Raw genomic sequence first — 24,583 nt, 5'->3', positions numbered from 1 at the left:
TGATGCGTTACTGTAGGGTTAAAGGACAATTCCTCCCACAATGCCGCAATTAGCCACCGTATATTGCCTCAAAGGATACCAGCTAATCTACTACGGCTATATCTAGCAATTCCAAAATGGCAGCCAGCAAAATTGTCAAAACTGCTCTGTATGTGACTGGAGTATAAAACATAATAGGATCAATCCTTTTTAAAGGGGTTTTACAAGAGTATAAAAAGCTCCCCCATATGCCAGGACCCTCACATTGAATATACTTACCTGGCTCCTCGCTCCCTATACAACTCCTGGTCCCCACACCGCAGCTGCTGCTTCTCCCCGTGCGCAGATGAAAACATCCGGTGTCGGGGGGGAGCAGCCAATGGCAGGCAGGGATGGCGGAGAGCCTCCCTAGAGTCACCCGCGATGCTAGGGAGGCTCGTCTACGTCACCACCTGCCATTGGCTGCTACCAGCCAACTCCGGATGTTTTCATCCGTGCTCAGGGAGAAGCAGCGGCCGTGTGGGGATCCATGTAAGTATATTCAATGTGTGGGGCCTGGCATACGGGGGAGCTTTAAATACTCTTGGATAACCCCTTATCCAAAAAAGCTAAATATTTGCCAAATTATTCAGCATTCAATGTAAGTTTTGCCCCCCAAAAAAACGGTGGCCTCTCCCCATTTTAAAAAAAGTTAAAGTTGGATTCACATAAACTTTCTGCATATTTAATGTAATGAAAATTGATCTTACCTTTAATTATACTGAAAGTGCTTTAGTAAATGAATACATTAGTCCAGGGATCCCACCGTCGCCGCCTCCTTGTCATCCAGCAAAACTCATCTTTGGCAGGAGAGAAAATGAGATGTCTGGATGACCCTGACATAGAGTAACTAGGGCAGCGGAGAGTAATAATATGCTAACACCAGCAAGTCAGCAAGTAGCCAGCTCATGTGTCGGAGAAAGGACGGCAAATCAAACTGCATTTTTATTTTTATGTGTTGCAAATTATACTGTTCCGCTCCACCAACAGCAAATGCACAATAAAAGTGAACGGAATGCGAGTGAGAGCAGCTCCTGCAACACCCTGAGCAAGATATATAAAATATGGCAGTGCGTTGGGGAAACAGTATGTGAAATTCCTCCAATCCGGCATCAAAGAGATCAAATGGACAAAGCTATATGTCACCAACCCATTCTGCAGCACTGTACAGATATTGTCATGACTCACATTACTTCCTGTCTCAAAGGGCTCACAATCTAAATTCATGCAGAACCGCAGATGTGCAACGCCCGGTTGCCGTGTCTGGGGTATCCCTTGCCCCTTAAGAGGTTTTTACAATATATGTCCCTCTGATAGAGCAAGTAGTCGTGACGCCAGATGCAGTTAAAGGGGACTCCATGTCCTCGTTGCTTAAGTATAGTGGTGTTGATACCCAGGTGGGCCTACAATGTCCCTGAATGTGTTGTATGCAAGTGTCACGGTGCTCCTACCTGGATGTCCTTGGATCCCAGACGTGGTAGAACGAAACAGTGAAAAAAGGGATGATTAACTTGGATGATGAAGGGAGTAGAATAAATAGAGTCGAGACTTGTGGTAACATTGAACACAGCTTTAGTTGAGTAAACGGTAATCCAAACAGTTTTACAGACTTGCTCTTGGTTTCCAGCAGCTTTGGCATGAAGTTCTGGCAGGCAAACACTCTCAGCTCTGCTACTTCTGTACTCTTTCAGATCTGCTATGTTGGCTGGCTTAAATAGGAACTTTTCCTTTAGCTTTCTGTTGTAGGCTGCAATTTAGCTTTCTGTAATCTGACTCTCACTGTAATCCTAAGAAAACTTCTTCCTGGCTTCAAGCTTCTTTAGCTTGGTTTTGAAGCAATGCAAGCCCAGGAGGGGACATGCAACCATGTAGAAACTCACAAGCAGGGCCTGTCCAGAAGGGACAAGGCCTGCTTTCTCGCCCAGGAGGGGACAAGCTGGACACACAACCTCACCACCTGAGGGGTAGGCAGGAACTCCCCTACACTAGCTAAAACATCTCCCTTTCTAGAGAGGGGAATAGAGTGTCAAAAGGATTCCGTTCTATACAGCTCAGCTCTGCCAGAAATGCTGCCACCTTGAGGTAAACCAGGTAATTGCATGAACATAACCAGTTACACATGAATAGTTATGCACATTATTTAGAGATTACATAAAATACATTTTGATGACATAAGTTAGCACATAGGAGACAGTAACAAAGTGCTGTACCCTTAGAATAGTTGGTAAATCTACTGCAAAGTGCATGGAGAGCTGCTTTCTCTATTTATCTGACATCCATCTCATATATATCTATGTTTCAGGGGCGGACATACTGCCTGTGCAGCCAGTTCCGCTGCACAGGGGCCCAGCGTGGGAGGGGGCCCATTCTTGGATACTGGTGAGCATTTCCATTATGGAAGCACTCAATAATCTGCAGGAGGTGGTGGAGTGAAGCACTGTACTCACCCCTCCTCCTTGGTCTCCTCCGGGCCGTGACCACGTACAGTGTCAGGACATACAATGCGCACTATGACCTGACGCTGCACGCAGTCAGGTGACAGTGCAGCACGGGCCGGAGGAGACCAGCGAAAGCGGACCGGAGTAGAGGACACCGGACATGGAGAGCAGTGGTGGAACAGGAGAGGTAAGTTAATTTATTTATTTTGAGTCTGATCTGAGGTCTGATGGCGGCCTGGGCATCTGATATTGGGGTCTGAGCATCGATATGGAGGCCTGAACATCTGATATGGGGGTCTAAGCATCTGATATGGGGGTCTGAGCATCTGATATGGGGGTCTGAGCATCTGATATGGGGGTCTTGGCATAGATATGGTAGCCTGAGAATCTGATATGGGGGTCTGAGCATCTGATATGGGGGTCTGAGCATCGATATGGGGGTCTAGGCATACAGTCCCTGACAAAAGTCTTGTCGCTTGTGTACAAATTAACCTGAAGTGCCGCTAAAATATATTTCTAATCAAGATTTTGTTACAAGAAATGGGTCATTTTAATCCCAACAGCTTTTGTAATAATGTTTCAGTGCAAAACGAAACTGACAAAAAGTATTCTAATATTCACAGCTTGGTAAAGCCCATTGAGTCAATTTTTGCCAAGACATAAGTGTTGTCGCCTTGTCATATAAGCTTCACCTGTGACTAATAATGGATCAATTGGGTCTTAGGTGTGTATAAAAAGAACCCCAGTACACTAGACCTTCACATCAACTGCAACTAGACCTCTGCAAACATGCCTAAGATTCACCCGGAGACTAAAATGTTGATTATCAAGAGGCTGAAGACCAGATCCACTGCTGATGTGGCAGACACCTTCAATGTGTCTCAGCATCAAGTTCAGAGAATAAATTTTTTTTTTGAAGAGACTGGAGACGTTTTGGACAAGGCCAGGTCAGGCCGACCCCGCAAGACAACTGCTCGAGAAGACCGTTTGTTGGCTCGAAAAAATCCAAGGCCAGCCCATTTTCCACTGCAGCAGAGCTCCACGAGACCTGGTCACCTGAAGTCCCTGTGTCAGCCAGAACAGTTTGTCGGATTCTGTCTCGAAATGGCCTCCAAGGTAGAATCAGTGCCCATAAGCCAGCACTAAACAAAAGACACTTGAAAAACCGTGTGGCATTTGCCAAGGCCCACAGCCTGCTAAAAGGATGGACGCTGGAAAAGTGGCAGAAGGTGGATTTTTCAGATGAATCTTCTGTTGAATTACACCACAGTCGCCGCAAATATTGCAGGAGACCTACTGAAACCCGCATGAAGCCGAGATTTACCCAGAAAACAGTGAAGTTTGGTGGAGGCAAAATCATGTTCTGGCGTTACATCCAGTATGGGGGTGTGCGAGGGATCTGCAGGATGGAAGGCAACATCAATAGTCTAAAATACCAAGAAATCTTAGCTACCTCTTATATTTCCAACCATAAAAAAGGCCAAATTCTGCAGCAGGATGGTGCTCCATCGCATACTTCCATCTCCACATCAAAGTTCCTTAAGGCGAAGAAGATCAAGATGCTCCAGGATTGGCCAGCCCAGTCACCAGACATGAACACCAATGAGCATATGTGGTGTAGGATGAAAGAGGAAGCATGGAAGACGAAACCAAAGAATATTGATGAACTCTGGGAGGCATGCAAGACTGTTTTCTTTGCTATTCCTGATGACTTCATCAATAAATAGTATGAATCCTTGCCAAACCGCATGGATGCTGTCCTTGAAGCTCATGGAAGTCATACAAGATATTAAATTTGGATCTCACAGCACCACTACTTAATTTGCTGACATGTTTTTGGATTTCTGTATAGGCGACAAAACTTTTGTCTTGCCAAAATTTGACCTTTCTGTCTTGATTAAATGATAAATCTTTTTTCAGTGAAACTAATTTATTTCACTGCATTAAACATCATTTGGGAGGGCTTTAGCTTTTCATATGAGCTATTTCTAACACCAATTGATTAATTAAAAGTTAGGTTAATAGCAGGAGTTTCTACAAAATAGAGAAGCAACAAGACTTTTGTCAGGGACTGTAGATATGGGAGCTTGAGCATCTGATATGGGGGCCTGAGCATCTGATATGGGGGCCTGAGCATCTAATATGGGGTCTGAGCATCGATATGGGGTCTGAGCATCGATATGGGGGACTGAGGATCTGATATAAGGGTCTCAGAATCTGATAAAGAGGTCTGAGAATCTGATAAGGGGGTCTGAGAATCTGATATAAGGGTCTGATCTTAGGGGAGGACTAGAGGGAAGGGGGTTAGGTTGAGAATTTGGCATGGGAGGTAGGCGCCATTTCAATTTTTGTCTCTGGCAGCAGAAAGGCTGCACATTTCCACAAAGCATGGAGAGAAGGGGGGCAGGCACATTCTTTGCACAGGGGTTCTCTATCTATCTATCGGTCTGTCTAATATCTATCTAATTATCTATCTGTCTAACATCTATCTAATTATCTATCTAATATCTATCTAATCTATGTATCCCCCCTATCTATCTCATATCTATCTATCTATTCATCTATCTACCTCACCCTTTTACATGGGCCAGATCAGACCCTCAATGTTATCAAGACCCCTAATTAGACCTCAGACCAGGCCCCCATGTCAATAAGGCCCCCATTCAGACAATCAGATCAGATCCCCAATATTAGGACCTCTATGAGATCTCACATCAGCCCCAATGTTAATAAGACCCCTTTTTAGACACTGAAATCAGACCCCCAATGTTAAGACCCCTATTCAGACTTCAGATCAGACAAAAATAATAAATGAACTTACCTCTCCTGCTCCATACGCTGCTGCCACGGCTCCTGCTCTTCCTGCCTGCAATGTCCTCATATTGTACGCAGTCACAGCACAGTAGGCGCCCGAGGACCAGGAAGCGGTAAGTGCAGAGCCCAGGGAGTGCTGCATTCACCGCTTCCCAATCCTCCAGTACTAACGAACGCTTCCATAATGGATTAGTATTCACCCCATAAGACACACTGACATTTTGCCCCCACTTTGGGAGAATTAAAGTGTGTCTTATAGGGTGAAAAATACGGTATCTATCTATCTAATCTTATCCTTTTACATAGGCCACTGCCCAGACAATTATCGGTAATGAACCAAACATTCCCACTAATTGCCTTGCCGTTGAGTGCAGGTGATAGCTGCATTTACATGGCGATGTATGATTGCTACTATGATTGCTCACCCCCATACAGATTCACTGTTTGGCATCAGCAGATGCCTGCTTACATATGGCAACGTACTGCCCTCAAAAATGTCATTTATGTGCTGTATAACAGTTGTGATCACCTGATGAACATGCTCATTTGCTGGGTGATTGGAGACACCTTCCGATGTGGCAATCATTGAGAATGAGCGTTTGAACAAACACTCATCCCTGATAATTGCCCCAATATTCAGCAGGTGTAAAAGGGCTTCAACTTCAGGTTTCATTTTTACCATGGCAAAACTGACCTGTCATTCTACAGGTCAGTACGATTACAATGATGCCACATTTATTTAGTCTTTCTTGCGTTTTAATACTTAGAAACCATGGTATCTGAGGGGTTAGAAGTCTGTGATCAGCATTATCGCTGACCACCGACATTAGCTCTAGGTACCCGCTTCGCTCTGTAGTGGGCACCATTTTTAAAGAACTTCATTCATACATGTGTGGCAGATGTCCTCAAGGGCTTAAACTACACTAACCAAATGGATGGGGATTAAGCAGAAGTGGCTAGAGCATACATTGCCCGACGCAGGATGACTTACGAGTTTATTGCTGCAAGTCACATGCTCCTAGCTGGGGCAGATTTCAGATTATGGACCTGCTGAGAGCGCTCAAACGAATTAGATTCCATCTTTTATGTCTTAAGTGCAGATTAAAGCATAAAACAAGAGATCTCATTGGCTGCTGAGAACCTCCTCCCATTTTCACCTGTGTATTATAACAGCCAATGAGTGGAGCAGATGCTCAAAGCAGCAAGTCAGCTCTCTTCACCTGACTGTAAGAAAATGAAACCCAGCTGCTACAAGCAAGTGATCGCACCAATTTTTATACAGGAGGTCCGGTGTACCTCATTTCTGCCAGCTTTCCAACATTTCCATAGTATTTGTCACATGCCTCTGTGTACTTTTGTCTCATGAAATAATTATGAAACGAGGAGACCTCTGTTGTCATGGTGATTTTCTTCCGCAAATACGAGAAACCTTTACCTTTTCCCCTGAACCTTTGTTCCAATTGAAATCCCCATTGAAAATCTCAATGTGTCACTCACCTATTTGCTTCAGCAACTCCCATCATCTGGAGTGGTCGAGGCCTCCGAGCCAAGCACTGTGAGCTGCATAAACTCCTTCACTGCCAGCAGGAGAAGGGAAGCAATGTCAATGGCTTTCGGATGAACATGTGGGGTTTTATCAGGACATTGTTCCGATGAGGTTATTAGTGGGAAAAATACAAAGTGCATAAACTGGACTTCATACAAATGACTGAAAGTGTGTTGGGTTTTTCTTAAAAAAATACATTGGATGGGAGTCATAAGAGACCTCCTTATGAAACCAAGAGCATAGTTACTGTAGATAGCGGTAGGTTACCAGAATAAAATGCTTTTCCCCTTCCCAATCCGAGGTTCCATCCCTGACAAATTTGTATTTTTACATTATGCAAATGAGCTGTTTAGTGCAACAAGGGCATCATCGTTGCTTTCAACGAACCAAAGCTCTGCTCCTTCCAGCTCACTACCTGCTTTTATTTAAAGAGCCAAGAAGTGCATGCTGTAGAACGCATCAGGGTTGTACTGTGCATGAGCTGATACCCAAAGTGACAGCACATTCGCAAGAACACAGGGCCAGGCAACATTACTGCCTAGGCCGTGTCAAACAAAGCAGGGATGGGGGGCAGGGACATACACAGATCCCATAGCAAAACTTTGTATGGGTCCCCTGCCCCACCCAATTTTGCAAAGTACAATGCCTCAGATTTCTGATGAACTTAAATTTTTTTATTAAACCGTTCAGGACCCTGCCATTTTTCACCTTCCTGACCTTGGCAAATTTTGCAAATCTGACATGTGCCACTTTATGCGGTAATAACTTTGGAATGCTTTTACTTATCCAAGCCATTCTGACAGTATTTTCTTCACATTTTACTTCATGTTACTGGTAAATTTGAACTGATGTTTTACCTTTATTTATTAAAAAAATGTGCTATTTTCTGAATTTGAATTTCTCTGCTTTCAAGACGGATAGTGATACCTCATAAAATAGTTATTAATTAACATTCACCATATGTCTTATTTATGTTGGCATCATTTTGTCATTTAATCTTTTTAGCTATGTTAGAAGGCTTAACATTTTTGAATCAATATTTAAAATTTTCTAACAAATTTCCAAAATCCACATTTTTAAGGAACAATTCAGTTCTGAAGTGACTTTGAGGGGCTTACATAATAGAAACCACCCAAAAATTACCACATTTTACAAACGACACCCTTCAAATAATTCAAAACTGGTTTTCCAAATGTATGCGTTCCACAAGAATTAAAAGGGTTTTCCAAGATTTTTTTTTAATGATGACCTATACTCTGGATAGGATAGGTCATCAGTACCTGATCGGTGGGGTCCGACACCTGGGACTCCCACCGATCAGCTGTTTTGAGAAGGCACTTGTGCTCCTGTGAGCGCTGCTGCCTTCTTTCTGCTCACTAAGCAGGATAGGTCATCAGTAAAAAAAAAAAAAAAAATAGAGGAAAACCCCTTTAAAGGTAAATAGTGATGAAAGTTCAAAATGTCACTTTTTTTTCTGATTTTCCATTTGAATAAATTTTTATCAGTAACAGCAAGGGTTAACAGCAAAAAAAAGTTCAATATTTATTACCCTTATTCTGCAGTTTACAGAAACACTCTATATGTGCTCATTAACTGCTGTATGTGCACACTGCAGGGCTCAGAAGGGAAGGAGCACCATATGATTTCTGGAGGGCAGATTTTGCTGAAATAATTTTTAAAATGCCATGTCACATTGGAAAAGACCCTGAGGGACCCCTACAGTGGTAACCCCCAAAAAGTGATTTGGAAACAAAGCCCCTCAAGGAATTTATCCAGGGGTATACCAAGCACTTTGATCCCACAGGTGTTTCATAGATTTTATAAACACTTAGTTGTGAAAATGTAAAATTTCATTTGTTCTAATAAAATGCTGCATAAGGGCTCGTTCACACAACCGTTGCCGTTCCGGTATTGCAGACCGCATTTGTGGATCCACAATACACAGGCTCCGTTCCGTTGTCATTCTGCATCACGGATGCGAACCCATTCATTTCAATGGCTTCGCAAATCCGGAGATGCGGAATGGTGCGGAACGGAAGCCTACGGAATCACTATGGAGTGGGGTTTCGTCCTGTACTTCCGTTCCGCAAAAAAATAGAACATTTCCTATCTTTTTGCGGAACGGCCGGATCGTGGACCCATTAAAGTGAATGGGTCCGCGATCCGCTGTGGCTGCCCGACGGACGGTGTTCGTGCATTGCAGCATGGCCACGGGCGCACACGTTAGCGTGCAGGAGGCCTAAGCCCCAGATTTTTCATTTTCACAAGGGGTAACAGGATAAAAAGGAACCCACACTTTGTTACTTCTTTTCTCCTGAATATGGCAACACACAATATGGGGTGGTAAACTGCTGTATGAGCACACCGCAGAGTGCAGAAGGCAAGGAGTGCCATATGGCTTTTGGATGACAGATATTTGCTTGAATAGTTTCAGGTGCCATATGGCATTTGACAGGACCCAGAGATACCCCTAAAGTAGAAACCCCCCAAAAGTGACCCCTTTTTGGAAACTACACACCCCAAGGAATTTATTGTGGGATGTAGTGAGTGCTTTAACCCCACATGAGTTTCAAAGAATTTAGAAACACTTGGTAGTGAAAATGAAAAATTGCATTTGTTCCAATAAAATGTTGCCCCAAATGTTGTTTTCACAAGAGGTAACAAGGAGAGAAATTACCTCAAAATTTGTTTAGCATTTTGTCTTAAATGCAGAAACACCCCATATGTGGTTGTAAACTGCTGTGTGGACACACTGCAGGGTTAATGCCCATATTTCAGGAATGAAGACTTGGATAGGGGAGGGGTTCACTCAGGGGACCTACAGCTACTTGATAGGGAAGTCATAAAATTTTCTGCTGCATTGAAAGTTCTCAAGAGCACAGTGGCCTCCATAGTTCTTTAATGGAAGAAGTTTGGAACAACCTGGACACCTCCTGTAGCTGGCTGCCCCACCAAACTAATCAAAGGAGAAGGGCCTTGGGAAGAAAGGTCACTAAGAACCTAATGGTCGATTTGGCAGAGCACCACAGATTATGTGTACAGATAGGAAAAACTTCTAGAAGGTCAACCACCACTGCAGTATTCCACCGATCTGGGCTTTATAAAAAAAAAAAAAAGAAAAAGAAAAAGAAAAAAAATGATGTTTTGTATCTTTTTCCGTGATTTTTGATTAACTTATGTTCTAGAAGGAGTGGCACCTTCATGTGTGAATGCACTTCTATTTTTGTCTTCGGAGTAGCATTTTTGTGCACTTTTGTCCCACCTATCCCACAGGCGACCTTGATTAGATGGTACATATAGCTGGGTGTGCTCCTCCTCTCATAGGTTGCTTGATGCACTCAATGTGCATAGGTAGGTTTAGAGTAGTACCCCAAGAGGAAGCAAGGCGAAAGTGGCACAGTGTACGCTCTATGTGTATAAAAAACATTTTACATGAAAACTTACAAATACTTGGCTTGGCCCGTGGGGATCTCGGACACCACTTCAACACTTTGGCTGGGGGGCTCGGTGGAGCTGATGTGTTTTATCCTAATGAGAAAGATTTCATAATAAGGATTTGGAGAAGGGGCAGAGGGAGAGCAGGGAGAGGCTGGTGCTGCTACTAGGGGGTCATACCATGGGGGAGTTATAAAGCCCACCATAATGCTCCTCCCTCCTAGTGCCCCCATAATGTACCAGTATAAAATGCCCTATATATAGTGCCCCAGTAGATGCCCTCAGTATCCCCCATAATTTGTAAGTATAAAATACCCCTTCTTAGTGCCCCCCATAGATGACCCCATAGAACTCCTCTCCCCCCTTCCCCATAGTACCCACCATAATGTGTCCTAGTATAAAATGCCCCTATACAGAGCCCTCATATAAAATACCCGTTCTTTGTGGCCTCAGTAGATGCCCCTATAGTGCCCACCAATAATGTGCCAGTAAGAGGTGCCCCCATAGTGCCACCCAATAATGTGCCAGTAATAAGTTCCCCCATAGATGTCCCCCAATAATGTGCCAGTAAAATGTGCCCCCATAGATGCCCCCAATCATGTGCCAGTAATAAGAGCCCCCCATATCATGTGCCAGTAGCCAGAGCCCCCCCCCATATCATGTGCCAGTAGCCAGAGCCCCCATATCATGTTCCAGTAGCCAGAGGCCTCCCCTATCATGTGCCAGTAGCCAGAGTCCCCCCATCATGTGCCAGTAGCAATAACCCCCCCCCATCATGTGCCAGTAGCCAGAGCCCCCCCCCCCATAGCATGTGTCAGTAGCCAGAGCCCCTCCCATATCATGTGCCAGTAGCCAGAGCCCCCCCATACCATGTGCCAGTAGCCAGAGCCCCCCCACCATATCATGTGCCAGTAGCCAGAGCCCCCCCATATCATGTGCCAGTAACCAGAGGCCCCCCATCAAGTGCCATTAGCCAATGCCCCCCTCATATCATGCGCCAGTAGCCAGAGCCCTTCTCCCCCCCCCCCCCCCATCATGTGCCAGCATCCGCCAGTATTGTACACATATAAAAAAAACACTTATACTTACCTCCATCACACAGCGATGAGATGCGATGCAGGCCTCTTCCGGCCTGTGTCCCGCGCTGTACGGCTCAGGCAGGGCTGTTTCTCGGGGCGGGCGGGCGGGCCGGGCAGCCGCCCGGGGCGCTGTCAGAAGGGGGGCGCCGGCGGGGCACAGCAGGAGATGAGCGCTGCGCTTCCATTGTGGAAGCGCTCACTCATCTCCAAAGTCATCTCATCTGTATCGCCGTCCTCAGGACGGCGATACAAATGTCTGTAATGCGGCAGGGCAGGGAGAGGTGTGTCCCCTCCCTGTTCCTCTGATAGGCTGCCAACACTAGGCCAGCAGCCTATCAGAGGCCGGTCGCGGCGGCGATGACGTCATCGCGCCGCCAGAGCCAGCGAGGGACACATCCCAGAAGAGGCCTGCATCGCATCCTGGAGGAGGTAAGTATAAGTTTATTATTATTTTTTTATATGTAAAAATCACAATCCTGGCACATAAGGGGGGCTGCTGGGCTGGCACAGACATAAGGGGGGCTGCTGGCACATAAGGGGGGATACTGGCTACTGGCACATAAGGGGGGCTGCTGGCACATAATGGGGGCTGCTGGGCTGGAACAGACATAAGGGGGGCTACTGGCACATAAGAGGGGCTACTGGCACATAAGGGAGGCTTCTGGCACAGACAGGAGGCTGCTGGCACAGACATAAGGGGGGCTGCTGGCACATAAGGGGGCTACTGGCTACTGGCACATAAGGGGGGCTACTGGCAAATAAGGGGGGCTTCTGGCACAGACAGGAGGCTGCTGGCACAGACATAAGGGGGGCTGCTGGCACATAAGGGGGGCTACTGGCTACTGGCACATAAGGGGGGCTACTGGCAAATAAGGGGGGCTTCTGGCACAGACAGGAGGCTGCTGGCACAGACATAAGGGGGGCTGCTGGAACATAAGGGGGGCTACTGGCTACTGGCACATAAGGGGGGCTACTGGCAAATAAGCGATAAGGGGGGCTACTGGCACATAAGGGGGGCTACTGGCACATAAGGGGGGCTACTGGCACATAAGGGGGCCACTGGCACATGATAGGAGGCTACTGGCACATAAGGGGGGGCTACTGGCACTTGATAGGGGGGCTACTGGCACATGATAGGGGGGCTACTGGCCCTTGATAGGGGGGCTACTGGCACATGATAGGGGGGCTACTGGCCCTTGATAGGGGGGCTACTGGCACATGATAGGGGGGCTACTGGCACATGATAGGGGGGCTACTGGCACATGATAGGGGGGCTACTGGCACATGATAGGGGGGCTACTGGCACATGATAGGGGGGCTACTGGCACATGATAGGGGGGCACTCAGGCTACTGGCACATGATGGTGGGGGGCTCTTATTACTGGCACATGATTGGGGGGCATCTATGGGGGCACATCTTACTGGCACATGATTTGGGGGCACATCTTACTGGTACATAATTGGGGGGCATCTATTGGGGCACTTATTACTGGCACATTATTGGGTGGCACTATAGGGACATCTACATAGGCTGAAAAGAAGGGGCATTTTATACTGGGACACATTATGGTGGGTACTATGGGGAAGGGGGGAGAGGAGCACTATGGGGTCATCTACGGGGGCACTGAGAAGGGGTATTTTATATTGGCACATTATGGGAACATTAGCTCAACTGGGGGCATTACAAGGGGGTATGTTTTGCACATTATAAGGAGAATTATTACTACTGGGGGGGCATTATGGTGGGCTTTATTACTCCCCCATGGCATGACCCCCTAGTAGCAGCACCAGCCTCTCTCTGCTCTGCTATCCCTCTGCCCCTTAATCCTTATTATGAAATCTTTCTCATTAGGATAAAACCCATCAGCTCTGCCAAGCCCCCGGCCAAAATGTAGAAGTGGCGTCCGAGATCCCCAAGGGCCAAGCCAAGTAACTGTAAGTTTTCATGTGAAATATATTTATGTTATACACACATAGCCTACACTGTGCCACACAATATACAGTATACCTCTACACTATGTAGGGGTTAGGCTCCATTTCACACGTCCGCAAAATGGGTCCGCATCCGTTCTGCAATTTTGCGGAACGGGTGCGGACCCATTCATTCTCTATGGGGACGAAATGGATGCGGACAGCACACAGTGTGCTGTCTGCATCCGCAATTGCGGAGCGCGGCCGCGCGGCCCCGATCTTCGGGTCCGCAGCTCCGCAAAAGATAGAGCATGTCCTATTCTTGTCCGCAGCTGCGGACAAGAATAGGCATTTCTATAGGGGTGTCGGGCGGGTGTGTTGTGGACCCGCAATTTGCATAAAAAATAAATAAATATATATATATGGTGAGACTGTTGCAAGTACTCTTCTGATATGATTTTATCGAGCAGTTTTTTTGGGGGGGGGGAGTTTTTTTGACACTCGCCCTGAGAGAAATTTTACCTAGAAACTGCACTGGGCTCAGGTGGCACGATGACGTCACCACGCCGCCTGCACCGGCCTCTGAAAGGCTTCCAGGCTAGTGTCGGCAACCTATCAGAGGAACAGGGAAGGGACACACCTCTCCCTCCCCCACAGCACAGCCATCTGTGTCGCTGTCCTGAGGACGGCGATACAGATGACTATGGAGATGAGCGCCTCCACAATGGAAGCGCTCATTTCCCTGTGTGACTGTCCTACCACCGCTGACCCCACTTGTCGCCACCGGACCCACGAAAATATAGTTAGTTGCGGGCCGGTGGGGGCCCCTAAGGACTTGAGGGCCCGGGGGCAATTGCCCCCCTTGCCTATATGGAAGCGCCGACCCTGCTCATGAAGTGTCACTATTTACTGAGCTGTCGTGTGGTAATATATATAGGAGTATGCCTAGGTAACTCCAAGTAATTGATGATAATCAGGGTGATAATTATGACAAGGGTGATAATTATTTGATTCTGACTAGCACAGTTCATTTTCTGTAATCTGGACTTACCTGTTATGAGTACAACAGTTTTATAGATATTGTGCACAGATCTTTCAAACATTGTACTGTCGCCAGTTTTTTTTTTTTTAGAGTAGGACCTGCCTGACGGAGACCACCTTGGTACTGGCGGGCAAAGATGTGTTTTGATCAAAATATATTGGCTGAGAATCTCTTTTATCATGAAAGAATGAGAGCTTAGTCCATATAAAATGTTTGCATCTATTGTGTTATTGCATTATTTTCCGTGATTTTTCCTTTATGACAGTGGCCAGAAAAAAGCATTTCCTTATTAAAAGTGTAACAGCGGCTGCCGTACGCCACTGTTCCCCTGCTTATCGCTGCAGTCCCGGGTGCTGAGCTCAGCAGTAATCTGTGCCCGGTGCTTCCCATTTCACCGCTGCGGTCCTGGGCTCTCTTTCTGTAGGTATTATTGGTCCAGAGACCACTAGTCTGCAGACTTTCCTGGCTACCTTCTGGCTGGTCTTTGAAGAGCCCGGCCGCACGTCCTCCGCTGCATCAGCCCTGTTGCGTCTACGACAGGGTTCTTTGTCTGTGGGTCAGTACGCCATCCAGTTTCGTACCCTGACTGCCGAACTTGCATGGAACAATAAGGCTCAACTGGCGGTGTTCTGGGAGGGCCTTTCTGACCGGATTAAGGATGAATTAGCTGGTCGCGGCTGTCCGTCTACTCTGAATGACCTGATCACCTTGGCCACAAGGATAGATATAAGTTTCAGAGAACGTTCCAAGGAGGTTGCAAGCACCAGAAGACCACCTTGTTTGGCTCCATCCTTCCAGAGGCCGGTTATTCCTCTAGTGCGTAAATGTCCACAGAAGCCGGGAAACGCCAATGTCTAGGATCAGTTGGACAGGTGGTCTTAGACAAGGAGGAGTCCTCTCGAAACTTTCAGTTCCAGTGACTCTCTCTCACAAGGGAGTCACACTGTCTGTGCCTGCATTCTTGGACTCTGGGTCAGCTGGTAATATCATTCAGCAAGCTCTGGTCCATCAGTTCCAGCTTCCTACCGTCCATCTCGGAAAAACCTCTGTCAGTGGCCTCCGTTAATGGACTGCCACTCCCTGAACCAGTGATCTCCGTGACTAAGCCCCTCAAGCTGCAAATTGGGGTTCTGCATTCTGAGATGATTTCCTTCTACGTGCTGCCAGCGTCCGTGAATACGGTTATCCTCGGTCTTCCCTGGCTGTGTGAGCACTCTCCAGTTCTGGACTGGAACTCCGGTCAGATTGTATGTTGGGGATCATCCTGTCATTCCACCTGTCTATCGGAGATCCGACCTGCTTCCTCGCCTCCTGCACCTGTAGACCTGCCTGGACTCCCGCAGCAGTACGCCAGTTTTGGAGATGTTTTCAGCAAGAAAGAAGAGGAGACCCTACCTCCTTATCGTCCGTATGATTGTCCGATTGACCTCCTGCCTAGTGCCACTCCTCCTCGTGGTCGAGTTTACATGGGTAACAGCTCTGGTAGACATTCCTGCAGTCAGCATGCCAATTGCATGCTCCCTCAAACGTTGCGACATCTGTGGCATTGTGCTGTGTGATCAAACTGCACATTTCAGAGTGGTCTTTAATTGTGGGCAGTATAAGGCACACCTGTGCAATATTCATGCTGTCTAATCAGCACCTTGATATGCCACACCTGTAAGGTGGGATGGATTATCTCGGCAAAGGAGAAGTGCTCACTAACACAGATTTAGAAAGATTTGTGATCTTTCTAAATCTTTCTAAATCTTTTGTGTATGTAGAAAATGTTTCAGATCTTTGAGTTCAGCTCATGCAAAATGGGAGCAAAACTGAAAGTGTTGCGTTTATATTTTTGTTAAGTGTATATTTCGTCTGCATGGTTTACCTGGACATATTGTTTCTGATCGGGGAGTCCAGTTTACCTTCAAGCTCTGGAGAGCTCTTTGCCGACTGCTAGAAGTTGACCTGGACTTCTCCTCCAGTTATCACCCCCAAACCAACGGGCAAGTAGAGTGGGTCAATCAGATATTGGAGAATTACCTTCGGCATTTTGTTTCGGCTCAACACGACAACTGGGTACAATTGTTACCTTGGACAGAGTTCTCCTACAAAACCATACTAGTGAGTCTACGGGGTCATCTCCTTTCTTTGTCGTTTTTGGACAGCATCCTCGTACTCTTCTCCCTGTTCCTAAGTCTTCTGGGGTACCAGCGGCGGTTCCTCGTTTAAGGATTTTCTGAAGATTTGCCAGGATACCAAGATTTGCAGTGACCCGCATGAAGACGAATGAGGACACGAAAAGCAGAAAACCGCCTCAGTTCTCACCGGGAGATAAGGCATGGCTCTCCTCCAGAAACATTCGTTTAAAGTTTGCCTCTAGGTTCCTGGGACCCTTAGTAGTTTTGAAGAAGATCAATGAAGTGACCTATAAGTTACGGCTACCTCTCTCTCTTCGTTTCCCCAATGCCTTTCACGTATCCTTGCTCAAACCGGTAGTCCTTAACCTCTTCGCTACAGCTCCGTCTGCGGCGACTCTGGTGTCTAAAGACTCCGAAGATACATTTGAGGTCAAGGACATCTTGGACTTCAGGAAACATGGTAAGAAAGCCTACTACCTGGTGGACTGGAAGGGCTTCGGTTCGGAAGAGGTCTTGGGAGCCAGAGGAGAATATTCATGCTCCGGACATGATAAAAAGGAAAACCCATATCTAGATTTTCTGTTTCACTTCATGATGACGAAACAAACCATAATGAACAGATGTCTCTAGCCCTATAAAAACCTTCAACAACAGACGAGACTTGACCACTGAGGAAGGAGTCACTGCCAACTCCGAAACGCGTCTGGTGCACAAGTCTCGAGTAAAGTAAGCAAGAAACCGCAGCATATTATCTGCGCAACCCTTGGAGTTCTTTGAAGCGCTTCTTCTATAACGGACAGGAAGAAATTTAAGTCCTTCTGTGTCTACACCAACAGACACTAAAGCAACGCCGACGATTCTAGTGGGTCAGAGTAATTAGACCCCGGCGTCTAAACGGACAGTTTCTTCCCTTGTCACGGTACCCTGCTCACATATACTGAGAGCGGACAGGAACTGGGACCTCTTGTGCTGCAACACGTGGGACGCCACGCTGAGCACGAGTGATCGGTCACTCCACCGCTTCAAAACAGTGAGTAGTGTGGCCACACACAGCAAGCTAATATAACACACTATTTGATATGCCGTAAAAACCAGCAAGCAATATTACGAGACTTTGTATACAATTGCAACATACTAGCTACAGTTGCTAGTTATTACCTAACACCAGCAGAGACATAGCGCATCAAACCTTGCGCATTGGAATTCATATCCAAGACTATATACTATCTAACCTACGATTTCCTACTGGCAGTTAGTGACACTTCACACCGGTTACTACCTGAGTCCACACATGTGGTTATTTATGTTTTAACTGTATCTTAATGAACGTATTTTAGTGATTTATTGAGGTACCCTATATTTATTTTATCTTATTGTGAACGCAAATAAACAGTTTTAAACGTATTGGCTGCAGCTCCATCTGTTTTTCACATGCAGGTGTGCCCCTCTCATTTTGCTTAGTTAATTGACATACCTTAGAAGATTGGGGATATCTTTCTTTTAGGGGGAGCACCCTTTCCGTATTATTTGGAGGGTGAGCCAATCCAACCATACTTATATGATAAAAAGGTACTTGTCCTGTCGTGGACTCAAGAAAAGTGGGCGTGGGGGGGAATTCTGTAAAGGCGGCTGCCGTACGCCGCTGTTCCCCCGCTTATCGCCGCAGTCCCAGACACCACGCTCAGCGGTGACCTGTGGCCGGCCCTTCCCATTTCACCGCTGCGGTCTTGGGCTCTGTTTCTGTAGGTGTTATTGCTTTTGAAGATTTCGTTCCACAGCTTCCACTCAGCCCTGGACACAGCATGAGTTTGGTAGGTTTCGTGTTACACTGTTCTAAGGGTAGAGCGCATCACTCTATAGGCTGTGTGGGTTAGGTCAGGTGACCAACCCGCTGAACAACTCAGGCTCTCCTGCATGTATTTAGGTGGCTCAACCCCCTTCCTTGATGTCTCAGTGTCAAGGAAGGGGGTTGAGCCACCTAAATACATGCAGGAGAGCCTGAGTTGTTCAGCGGGTTGGTCACCTGACCTAACCCACACAGCCTATAGAGTGATGCGCTCTACCCTTAGAACAGTGTAACACGAAACCTACCAAACTCATGCTGTGTCCAGGGCTGAGTGGAAGCTGTGGAACGAAATCTTCAAAAGCAATAACACCTACAGAAACAGAGCCCAAGACCGCAGCGGTGAAATGGGAAGGGCCGGCCACAGGTCACCGCTGAGCGTGGTGTCTGGGACTGCGGCGATAAGCGGGGGAACAGCGGCGTACGGCAGCCGCCTTTACAGAGTTTGCTGGTTCCTGATACTCTCGTGTGCTCCTGATCTATACTTCATCACTGGACTCTGCTTATCGTCTGATCCCTGCCTGCTCGCTTTGTCTCTCCTGTTGCTGACTCAGATTGCCTGACCTGTACCTGTGCTGCCTGCTCGGACCTATTGCCTGTCTGACTACGCTTCTGCCTCATCCTTCTGTCCTATACCGTTGCTCCTGTTAACGTCTCTGCCCACCTGACTACGCTTGTACTTCCGGTACATACTCAGGCAGTGATGGCCAGTTCGCAGTGTTCGTCGACGAACACATGTGATCTGCCATCTTTATTCCCAAGTCCGGCAATGCAGAGGTAAGTCCTTACCTGTGCCTGCACTGCGAGCTGCTCTGAAACACATGCGGTCACCGGGAGCAGGTAGTTCCGAGAACAGCCCGATGAAGGCTGTTCTCGGAACTGCCTGCTCCCGGTGACCGCATGTGTTTCAGAGCGGCAAGCGGCGCAGGCACAGGTAAGGACTTACCTCTGCATCGCCGGACTTGGGAATAAAGATGGCAGATCGCATGTGTTCGTCGGCGAACACTGAGAACTGGCCATCACTGTACTCAGGTATCTCCTGGTCCACCTGGGATTGCTCTAAGAGTAGCCCCTGGCAACTACCCTAACGGCTCAATTCTATCCTCACCACCTGAGGCTCTAGTGAAAAGCAGGTAGCTGCTTAGACACACCCCTCCAGAGTGTAGCCAGTCAGTGGCACAGTGGGTTCACACCGGCTGATCTGTGACAAAAAGACCTGACATTTTGCAAAAAAGCACCTAAAGGACTCTCAGACTCCCAGATTCTTTGGTCTGATGAACCAGGACTGAACTTCAATCTCAATTCTAAGTATCATGTTTGGAGGGAACCAGGCACTGCTCATCACACCTGCGCAATACCATCTTTACAGTGAAGCATGGTTGTGACAGCATCATGCTGTATTTTTTTTTTCTGTCTGGACAGGGAGACTGGTCAGAGTTGAGGGAGAGTTGAATGGAGTAAAGTCAGGCAGGACTGGTAATCTCCCTAAGGGGTGGGCCAGTCTGTCAGGGGCCGTCTGACATCAATAAATATTGAGTGCAGTTCTGAATATAAAACAGCTTAATAATATGTGATGACATCACCACTACAGGTCTTAACCAAATGAGAGTACAGGAAATCAGTGCAGTTCCAAGTTTAGGAGAAATTAAGGACCTGTGATGATGTCATCACAGGTCATTAACCACCTAGGTATACAGAAACTGCACTGATAATTAGTGCAGTTCTAAGGTTAGTAGTGCTCAAGGACCTGTAATGATGTTATCACAGGTCCTTAACCACCTAACAATACAGGAAACATCGGGTAAAGCTTATAATGTATTGGCTCCTGAGAGGTTTAGGTCATGTGAAAAGTTCAGGCGAGTCTGAGGTAGGTGGTGGGAAAAGTAGTGTTTATGCGAGGCTGTGAGACTTTCTATATGTTCTGTGTGGTCTCTTGTGTGGGTTAGGATTAGGGATAGGTTTAGAGTAAGGTTTTTTTTTGGTGGAGAAAATTAGTTCTTAGAAATATTTGGGGCAGTGCTAATTCTCTCAGAAGCCCATACATTCTAGGCAAAAGTAGGAAGAGCGCTGATAAGGGCACATGCACAAGAACGTGATCGGCCCGGAAAACGCAGTCCGTGTGTCTGCTGGATCTCCCGTCCAGCCGCGGCTCACCTGAACTAAACTGACTGTATAATAGTATTTTATGGTGCAGTCAGTTCATGTCTGCTTGTGGATCTTTTTTACTGAATTATGAGTTCCGCAGAAAAGATTCGCAGAAGATGTGCTCTGACTGCATAATAAACTATGATACAGTCAGTTCAGATCAGAGAAACCACAGTCGGCCTGGGAGATCCAGCAAACAAGCGGACTATGTTTTCCCAGCAAATCATGATCGTGTGCATGAGTGCAGTTCTAAGATTAGGACAGTGCAGGACCTTCACCATCTCAGAGTGGTTTAACCACTTCAGCCCCCAGTGCTTAAACACCCTGAAAGACCAGGCCACTTTTTACACTTCTGACCTACACTACTTTCACCATTTATTGCTCGGTCATGCAACTTACCACCCAAATGAATTTTACCTCCTTTTCTTCTCACTAATAGAGCTTTCATTTGGTGGTATTTCTTTGCTGCTGACATTTTTACTTTTTTTGTTATTAATCGAAATTTAACGATTTTTTTGCAAAAAAATGACATTTTTCACTTTCAGTTGTCAAATTTTGCAAAAAAAACTACATCCATATATAAATTTTGCTCTAAATTTATTGTTCTACATGTCTTTGATAAAAAAAAAATGTTTGGGTAAAAAAAAAATGGTTTGGGTAAAAGTTATAGCGTTTACAAACTATGGTACAAAAATGTGAATTTCCGCTTTTTGAAGCAGCTCTGACTTTCTGAGCACCTGTCATGTTTCCTGAGGTTCTACAATGCCCAGACAGTACAAACACCCCACAAATGACCCCATTTCGGAAAGTACACACCCTAAGGTATTCGCTGATGGGCATAGTGAGTTCATAGAACTTTTTATTATTTGTCACAAGTTAGCGGAAAATGATGATTTTTATTTTTTTATTTTTTTTCTTACAAAGTCTCATATTCCACTAACTTGTGACAAAAAATAAAAAGTTCTATGAACTCACTATGCCCATCAGCGAATACCTTGGGGTCTCTTCTTTCCAAAATGGGGTCACTTGTGGGGTAGTTATACTGCCCTGGCATTCTAGGGGCCCAAATGTGTGGTAAGGAGTTTGAAATCAAATTCTGTAAAAAATGACCTGTGAAATCCGAAAGGTGCTCTTTGGAATATGGGCCCCTTTGCCCACCTAGGCTGCAAAAAAGTGTCACACATCTGGTATCTCCGTACTCAGGAGAAGGTGGGGAATGTGTTTTGGGGTGTCTTTTTACATATACCCATGCTGGGTGAGATAATTATCTTGGTCAAATGCCAACTTTGTATAAAAAAATGGGAAAAGTTGTCTTTTGCCAAGATATTTCTCTCACCCAGCATGGGTATATGTAAAATGACACCCCAAAACACATTCCCCACCTTCTCCTGAGTACGGCAATACCAGATGTGTGACACTTTTTTGCAGCCTAGGTGGGCAAAGGGGCCCATATTCCAAAGAGCACCTTTCGGATTTCACAGGTCATTTTTTACAGAATTTGATTTCAAACTCCTTACCACACATTTGGGCCCCTAGAATGCCAGGGCAGTATAACTACCCCACAAGTGACCCCATTTTGGAAAGAAGACACCCCAAGGTATTCCGTGAGGGGCATGGCAAGTTCCTAGAATTTTTTATTTTTTGTCACAAGTTAGTGGAAAATGATGATTTTTTATTTATTTATTTTTTTCATACAAAGTCTCATATTCCACTAACTTGTGACAAAAAATAAAAACTTCCATGAACTCACTATGCCCATCAGCGAATACCTTGGGGTCTCTTCTTTCCAAAATGGGGTCACTTGTGGGGTAGTTATACTGCCCTGGCATTCTAGGGGTCCAAATGTGTGGTAAGGAGTTTGAAATCAAATTCTGTAAAAAATGACCTGTGAAATCCGAAAGGTGCTCTTTGGAATATGGGCCCCTTTGCCCACCTAGGCTGCAAAAAAGTGTCACACATCTGGTATCTCCGTACTCAGGAGAAGGTGGGGAATGTGTTTTGGGGTGTCTTTTTACATATACCCATGCTGGGTGAGATAAATATCTTGGTCAAATGCCAACTTTGTATAAAAAAAATGGGAAAAGTTGTCTTTTGCCAAGATATTTCTCTCACCCAGCAGGGGTATATGTAAAATGACACCCCAAAACACATTCCCCACCTTCTCCTGAGTACGGAGATACCAGATGTGTGACACTTTTTTGCAGCCTAGGTGGGCAAAGGGGCCCATATTCCAAAGAGCACCTTTCGGATTTCACAGGTCATTTTTTACAGAATTTGATTTCAAACTCCTTACCACACATTTGGGCCCCTAGAATGCCAGGGTAGTATAACTACCCCACAAGTGACCCCATTTTGGAAAGAAGAGACCCCAAGGTATTCGCTGATGGGCATAGTGAGTTCATGGAAGTTTTTATTTTTTGTCACAAGTTAGTGGAATATGAGACTTTGTATGAAAAAAAAAAAAAATCAGCATTTTTCACTAACTTGTGACAAAAAATAAAAATTCTAGGAACTCGCCATGCCCCTCACTGAATACCTTGGGGTGTCTTCTTTCCAAAATGGGGTCACTTGTGGGGTAGTTATACTGCTCTGGCATTTTCCAGGGGCCCTAATGTGTGGTAAGTAGGTAAATGACCTGTGAAATCCTAAAGGTGCTCTTTGGAATATGGGCCCCTTTGCCCACCTAGGCTGCAAAAAAGTGTCACACATGTGGTATCGCCGTATTCAGGAGAAGTTGGGGAATGTGTTTTGGGGTGTCATTTTACATATACCCTTGCTGGGTGAGAGAAATATCTTGGCAAAAGACAACTTTTCCCATTTTTTTATACAAAGTTGGCATTTGACCAAGATATTTATCTCACCCAGCATGGGTATATGTAAAATGACACCCCAAAACACATTCCCCAACTTCTCCTGAGTACGGCGATACCAGATGTGTGACACTTTTTTGCAGCCTAGATGCGCAAAGGTGCCCAAATTCCTTTTAGGAGGGCATTTTTAGATATTTGGATACCAGACTTCTTCTCACGCTTTGGGGCCCCTAGAATGCCAGGGCAGTATAAATACCCCACATGTGACCCCATTTTGGAAAGAAGACACCCCAAGGTATTCAATGAGGGGCATGGCGAGTTCATAGAAATTTTTTTTTTTTGGCACAAGTTAGCGGAAATTGATATTTTTAATTTATTTCTCACAAAGTCTCCCGTTCCGCTAACTTGGGACAAAAATTTCAATCTTTCATGGACTCAATATGCCCCTCACGGAATACCTGGGGGTGTCTTCTTTCCGAAATGGGGTCACATGTGGGGTATTTATACTGCCCTGGCATTCTAGGGGCCCTAAAGCGTGAGAAGAAGTCTGGAATATAAATGTCTAAAAAATTTTACGCATTTGGTTTCCGTGAGGGGTATGGGGAGTTCATGTGAGATTTTATTTTTTGACACAAGTTAGTGGAATATGAGACTTTGTAAGAAAAAAAATAAATAATTCCGCTAACTTGGGCCAAAAAAATGTCTGAATGGAGCCTTACAGGGGGGTGATCAATGACAGGGGGGGTGATCAATGACAGGGGGGTGATCAATGACAGGGGGTTGATCAATGACAGGGGGGTGATCAGGGAGTCTATATGGGGTGATCACCACAGTCATTGATCACGCCCCTGTAAGGCTTCATTCAGACGTCCGGATGCGTTTTGCGGATCCGATCCATCTATCAGTGGATCCGTAAAAATCATGCGGACGTCTGAATGGAGCTTTACAGGGGGGTAATCAATGACAGGGGGGTAATCAATGACAGGGGGGTGATCAGGGAGTCTATATGGGGTGATCACCACAGTCATTGATCACGCCCCTGTAAGGCTTCATTCAGACGTCCGGATGCGTTTTGCGGATCCGATCCATCTATCAGTGCATCCGTAAAAATCATGCGGACATCTGAATGGAGCTTTACAGGGGGGTAATCAATGACAGGGGGGGTGATCACCACAGTCATTGATCACGCCCCTGTAAGGCTTCATTCAGACGTCCGGATGCGTTTTGCGGATCCGATCCATCTATCAGTGGATCCGTAAAAATCATGCGGACGTCTGAATGGAGCTTTACAGGGGGGTAATCAATGACAGGGGGGGTGATCAGGGAGTCTATATGGGGTGATCACCACAGTCATTGATCATGCCCCTGTAAGGCTTCATTCA

The sequence above is a fragment of the Bufo bufo genome, chromosome 1, assembly GCF_905171765.1.
Source record: "Bufo bufo chromosome 1, aBufBuf1.1, whole genome shotgun sequence".
In the NCBI taxonomy this organism is placed as follows: Eukaryota; Metazoa; Chordata; class Amphibia; order Anura; family Bufonidae; genus Bufo; species Bufo bufo.
This window is presented reverse-complemented; position numbering follows the sequence as displayed.